This window comes from Mauremys mutica, unplaced genomic scaffold (assembly GCF_020497125.1).
Source record: "Mauremys mutica isolate MM-2020 ecotype Southern unplaced genomic scaffold, ASM2049712v1 000437F_np12_subseq_1:36501_obj, whole genome shotgun sequence".
NCBI lineage: Eukaryota > Metazoa > Chordata > Testudines > Geoemydidae > Mauremys > Mauremys mutica.
In genome coordinates, this window is record NW_025422955.1 from 5,740 (window position 1) to 12,566 (window position 6,827).

General features: G+C 51.0%; 2 non-coding genes across 2 annotated transcripts; one reads left to right on the forward strand and one right to left on the reverse strand.

Moving 5' to 3' along the window:
• Positions 1–1,567: 1,567 nt before the first annotated feature.
• On the reverse strand, positions 1,568–1,639 carry TRNAC-GCA. The gene has a single exon. It is a non-coding gene; the product is annotated as a tRNA-Cys (tRNA).
• Positions 1,640–5,447: 3,808 nt separating this feature from the next.
• TRNAV-AAC lies at positions 5,448–5,520 on the forward strand. Its single transcript has one exon. It is a non-coding gene; the product is annotated as a tRNA-Val (tRNA).
• Positions 5,521–6,827: the final 1,307 nt, after the last annotated feature.

Here is a 6,827-nt window from a genome sequence, read left to right on the forward strand (position 1 = left end):
GGGGCGGCAAAAAACCTAGAGCCGGCCCTGCCTCCACCCACTGTGAGGTAGGCAGGAGCAGATCATTATTATCCCTACTCGAAAGAGGGAGAAGCTAAGGCTCAGAAAGGAGACTCTTACCTTCTAAACAGGGACGGCTGTTTTCTAGTAAAATCACTACAAGGGAAGGAGAAAACTCGAAAGAGGTTCCTCCAGGCGCTCACGTCCGTGAACCCGAATACTCCCTCAGTCCTCAAAGAGAGACCTGGAGAAGGAGACTTGCGGAAGCAAAGCCACAGGGGTCTCTGAGGTTTCCCTGGCCCCTCGCCCTGGTCCTGCCTGGCTGATGTCAGCATCTCTCTGTGAGGTCACCACCTCCCCACCACCTTGGACCAATAGGCTGAGGTCCTGCCAAAGGCCTTTGTGATGTCACTGCCACACCCCTCCCTTGCTGGGCTAATGTCCTGCCCCTAGCCAGGCACTTTGCAGGTTTGAGCTACTCCCTGGGGATCACCCCACTCAAGGAGCGTTCGTTCTAGGCAGCAAGCCGGCTAGACAGGGAAACATCAGACACTGCTCCCAATGCTACACTCAGTTTTTCAGAAATTAGTTGACTTTATGGCCAGAAGAGACCATTAGAGCATCTAATCTGACCCCCTGCATATCACAGGCCTCCTGTAGGACAAGAGCTACTTTTGAGGCAAACACATTCCAGAAAGGCATCTAGTCTTCATGAAATGACATCAGGAGATGGAGAATCCATCACTTTCCTTGGTAGCTTGTTCCTGTGGTGAATCATCCTCGCTGTTGAATTTTTGTGCCTTAGTTGTAATATGAATTTGTCTCTTTTCACCTTCCAGCCATTGGGTCTTGTTATGCCTTTCTCTGCTCGATTCAAGAGCCCTTTAATACCCAATCTTTTCTCTCCATTAAGGCCCTTCAACACTTCAGTGAAGTCACCTTTCAATCTTCTTTTGATCAGCTAAACAGGTTGAGCTCTTTCAATAGCTCCCTAGAAGGCATTTTTCTCCAGCCCTCAGAACATTTGGTGGCTCTTTGCTGCCCCAGCTCCAATTTCACAACATCTTTTTCAAACGAGGACACCAAAACTGGAGGCTATTCCAGTATCAGTCTCTCTGATGCTGTGTCACCTCCTGTGACGTTATTGACATAATCTGTAACTGTATAGATCACCGTTGTGACCACTGTTCTATATTTGCAGCCAATATTACAGAGAAGTGGTCGTGTAAGGGGTCTGTGGAGAGGTTCTGATTGGCTGATTATAATGATGCGATCTCTAGATGTGTATCATTTTTTTGTAGTTGACATTATGAATATTAGCTCTATGCTGCCTGTATTTCAAACTTGTGCTCTGCTTCAGGGAATGATCCCTTTGTTTAATTGATGAAAACATAAACTAGACACTTAGAGGATTGGAACTGATTTCAGCAGATGGACAGGTTTGCTAGGTTTTTATGCATTTGGACAGCAAAATGTTGAGTGTTCACATTCATTTCAAACATCCTCGTATGGTGGAGCTCCTGAACATAATGGAGAATGGAAATTAAAATGTTTTTCTTTTTTTTTAAGAGGGCACCTGGGTTTGAACAAAGGACCACTTGATCTGCAATCAAACACTCTACCACTGAGCTATACCCCCATTACAACAGGAGTATGGAATCGTGGTCTCCAGGACTTTGAAGGACAGACCCTGCTTCATCGACCTCCTTTGCCATTCCCAGACCACAGGTGGTTTTAAAAATGGGGTTTGATTAAACTTCTTAAATGTGGTAAACACCGCAGCTTGCACCCCCACTGATATAGCTTCTCCCCATGGCAGAGCTGCCACCTCCTGGGGAAGTGGATTGACTACACCAACAGGAAAACTCTCCCCCCTCAGCATGGAGCAGTGGTTCTCAAGCTGTGGGTCAGGACTGCAAAGTGGGTTGTGACCCTGTTTTAATGGGGTCACCAGGGCTGGCATTAGACTTGTTGGGTCCTGGGGCTGGAGCCAAAAGTCTGAGCCCCCCCCACCCAGGGCTGAATCCCTCAGGCTTTTTGCCCTCCCCCCATTGGAGCTCAGTCTTTGCCCCCCTGAGTGGAGGGGCTTGGTCCCTTTTTCCAGGGCTACGTATTAAGTTATTTTGGCAGAAGGAGGTTGCAGTAGAAAGGATGTTTGAGAAACCCTGGCATAGAGCATCTCCATTACTGAGCTGCAGCAGCCTAGACTCACTGTTTGAAATATTGATCTGGCCTTAGCCTCTGAATATGTCTAGGCTTGGCTCCCTCTGGCACTGTTGTGGTCAGACCCTGGAAGTACAGCCATGGAGACACCACACACCAGCCTTGCCTATCGGGCAAGGATCAAACCTTCACAGAAAGACCCCCATGGTTTTCTAGCCCAGCTACCTAAGGCCTCAGCCACAACCACTTAACAGAGGGGCCTTTCTACACTCTGGTTCTGTTCTCACTGAAGGGTCATTACAAATTGTTTGCTCAGACCAGCTTCCCCAGCACACTCACTGCTGTGCAGCTCTGTACGTGTGGCCATGGCTGAACAGCAAGAATTCCTGCCCATTTCCCTACTGGCTGGAGCATGATTAGTGTGTGTTTGTGGTTAATGATGTTGCTGTAGATTGTTCATTCCCTGCCTTGGCAATTCAGACAGTCCCTTTTCCCGTTGTATTGCCAGCACCTCTGGGAGTCCAGTAACAGAGGCAGGTTTTCTCTGGGCACTGAGATTTTTGAGGGCGTTGGTGGCTCCTTTCTTTCCTCACCCTGGAGTAAACTCAGCTTTTTATTCCATCCTTGATGACTCATGGAATAACAACAGCAGCATGAAGAGGAGAGTGAATATCTCACTGCCAGGGGGAAGGTGGACGCATCCCCTCTGTCTGACCATTGCCATTGTGGGAGAGAAGGTTTCAGTGGAATCGAATGCCCTGGCTCAGACAATAGACACAGGGAGGTTTTGCTGTTCATGGATCTGTGCAAAGGAAATTGTGTGTCTGTGTGAAAATGAGGAGGGATATGAAATGCCCACGTGGTGGTGCCTAAGGCAAAAGGGAACCCTAGAGGATTAGAACAGGATAAGTTCTCAAGCAACACGTTTCTTACTTTGCCCATCTGTTAGTTTTGATGATTATCGATGGAAAGATTTTGCCATTGGGTTGTGTGTTTACACAGAAATTGACATTTACCAACAAATACATAATTCTTCCTAGTCTGCTGGTGGTGAGTTTAGAGGGACACACTCACTCTTCCCACTCCCCATGCCAGGCCTGTGCTCTCCAGAATGTCAACTTCCCACAGAGCTGGGATCTTTCCCTCATCTCCCCCCAGACCACTGCCCCACCCCCACTTCTGGGGTCCCCTCCCAACACTGTCCAACTCCCCTGCTGGCAGGATCCCTTCCCATTCCTTTCATTTCCTGCCTCCTCTCTGAGCAAGAGCTCTGCACTGTTCCCACGCTCGGAATTGAACCCAGGCCGCCTGGGTGAAAACCAGGAATCCAGATCACGAGACCATATGAGACTTGTACAGTCAATAGCACATTTACACATTCACACCCAACAATTCAAAGTAGCCATTCAAAAAAACTTCAAAAACAGACTTCAAAGAGAAATGGCAGAGTTGCAATTGATTTGCAAACAACACCATTAATTTGAGCTTGAATAAGGACTGGGAGTAGCTGGCTCACGACAAAAGCAATTTTCCCTCTCTTGGTATTGACACCTCCCCATCAGTTATGGGGAGAGGACCACATCCACCCTGACTGAATTAGCCTTCAACACTGGTTCTCCCCTTATATGGTAACTCCCATCACTTCATGTTCCAATCTATATTTATGCCTCTATCTGCAATTTGCACTCCATGCATCTGAAGAAGTGGGCTTTTTACCCACGAAGGCTTATGCCCAAATAAATCTGTTAGTCCTTAAGGTGCCACCGGACTCCTCATTGCTTTTAATTCTAAGCTGATCTTAACCCTTTCAGTACCCTTACAAACTCAGATGCTTCTCACCACAGGCTGGCTGGTGGCTTTTCAGCCAGGCTCTCCCCTTTCATCAGCGCTTCAGTTGCTTGGTGTGGGGGTGTCTGTAGACGCAGGTGGCAGAGCGAGATAAAGCCTGGCAAATGTCTCTCCTTTTATCATGTCCTTTCTTCCCTAATGGCTTTCCCCCCCCCCTTCAGAGTCAGGTGAGCATCACTGCGTCTCTCCAAGCAAGTCTGAGCAATTCCCCGGGGGTGTCCTCATTCAGGTGAGTCATTACATTGTAGCTCCCTTGCTGGGCAATGGCTGTCGATGGGTTGTTTGACACCCTGTCCGGGTGTTGGTTACTTTCCTTGCTGTTGCCACTGGGGAGCTAATATTTGGCTGACTCCCCCACCTTGCAGCACAGTGACAACCACGCTGCACAATTATCATGACTTCATATGCATGAATGGTCTACATCTATAGGTAGAGAAGTGAGTTTCAGCCGATCATATCCTTTCCCTGATACCTTACAAGTCATGCTCTATATGTAAGATCACGATGATATGGGGGTTACAGCCGCTCCCCCAAAGGTATAGAATGTCACACTGAGATTCTATGTTCATTTGTTCTGTAACAGCATTACAGAGATCCAGTGACTGGCCAATGGCATTTCCAAGTGCTAAAATAGCAAGCGATGTCGGTCTCTCATTGGCCATCAGCGACTGAAGATGTAGTTTAATGAGCTGGAGTTTCAAGGCGAGGGTGGCTCTGTCCACTGCCTTCCGTTGCGCTGCTGGGCCCCAAGTCCCTGGTGGCCAATATGTGACGCTGGGAGAAGAGAGTGGGGTGGCAAGTGGCGGCAGGACTTTTGCCACCAGGGTCTAGCTGCCCAACTTCCTCCTGGTACTGCTGGCCCCCCGTCGCCCTCAGGTAACCCAGGAACTAAGGCAGGAACAGGGCGAGGAAGCGAGTGAAGCCGAGCAAGGAAGGCAAAAGTGAATCTTGTCTTCATGGGCCGCTCGCAATGACGTCCTTTTTCTGTGCCACAGCTGACAACAACATCCCAGACAGAAAAGCAGGAGGCCAAAAAGAAACCGAGCGGCTGCTGAAGTAGTTCAGTTGGGAGCGTGCTAGACTAACAGGCTCTTCTATCCGCCTTTGTGCACGGGTGGGATGTTTTCTGAAAGTGCAGCAGTGCCTTTAACTGCCACGAGTCCCTCATTTCAGGCTATGCAGCAGGAAAAGACAGCATGGGCTTCTGCACCGAGTTGGCCCACCTGACCTTTCATTCTTCTCTTGCTCTTTGTCAGCAAGGAGAAGAAAAAGCAGCTCTCCCTCAAGCTGGAGTCACAAGGGCGACGTAAGGACGACTTCCTGAGCCGCGGCTCCAGTGCTCTGCTCTGCCAGCTGACCTATTGAAGGGCTGTCACCACTTTCTCCAGGCTTGTCCATCGGTCTGTGCCAGGGTGAGCAACAGCTAAGCAGATGGAGTTTCTGTAGTGTAGTGGTTATCGCATTTGCCTAACACGCAAAAGGTCCCTGGTTCAAAACCAGGCAGAAACATGCTGGCTTCCTTTTGCCAGATCCCCTTGCTGTTCAGGAAGGCCTCCTCCTTCTCCTATTGGCCTGTCCGTGGGATAACTCCAACCCCTGCATGACAGAGGGTGCTGACAGCAGTGGAGAAAGCACCTTGGCGTCAGGCTGGAGAACCTAGAGGAGTGCGGCGTGTCACCTTTTGGAGGCTTGTGGCTTGGCCTCCTCTGCTGTTGGAGGTTGGCCGGTGGAGGCCGGCTCTTCCTGCTGGCCTCCTCTGCGTGACTTGCCAAAAGAGGAAGTGAGGCAGGAATGGGGCAAAAAAGGAAAGTCGAGCTGAGGAAGGCAGGGCAGAAGCTAAGCGCCTCAGTGCGGCTAAGTGGGGTTAGTAGAGCGTCACCATTTGTTCTGCAAAGCCAGGGGAGGTGCGGTTGGCTGCTGGGAGGCAGAAGCCTGTGCCTGCCTCTTGGCTTCCCAGGGGTGGCTACTTGCAGCCCAGGAGAGGAAGGGGGGTTCTAGGTGAAAAGAAAACAAGCAAAGCTGAGTCCAAGTGGATAACGGCTGCTCTTTTATGGCCATCCTGGGGGCATGACTGATGGTTTTAGAGGTGGAGGCTGGGCTGGCTGTGAGCAACTGGGATCCAGGAAACCCCCACCTGCCCTTCTGAGGACCAAACCCATGGAGGTGCGGTTGGCTGCTAGGAGACAGACCCCTGTGCCTGCCTGTTGGCATCCCAGGGATGGCTCCTTGCAGCCCAGGAGAAGCAGGGTTCTGGGGGGACGGAAAAGCAGCAATAGCGAGGCTGAGTGGGCTCCTTTCTGGCCGACATGGTGGGCTGTGGGGAGTGGGAGTTGCCTATAAGCCGTAAGTGGACTTGGTGCAGTGAAAACCGCTGCTCCATTCTGGCTGACCTGGGGGTGCCATTGATGACATGGGAGTGGGGGCAGGGTGCTGGTTGTGCACAAATGGGATCCAGGAAGCCCCAGCCTGCCCCTCCAGGGGCAGAGTCGTCGTCTTCTCTCCTGCCACGGGGAGCCCGGCCTAGAGCCTGCCCAGCATGTGCTGCAGCTCGAGCATTAAGCCTTCCTGTGTGGCCTGTGCTGGAGCTGACCCTGGACCCCTGTGGGGCACTGTTGGGGGAAATCCCGACTGCAAATAATTCTGGCCACAAGATCAACCCATTGGGTCGAATGGGGCAAGCTGGAGGCCTGGTGCCTTAGTCCGTGGGGCCAGCAGGTCAAGCCATTTTCCTGCATGTGGGGGAGGCAGCCACTATGGTTCGCCCTTCCTGCTCCCTGCGCTGCTGCACCCTAAAATCCCTGTCGGCTGGCAAGATG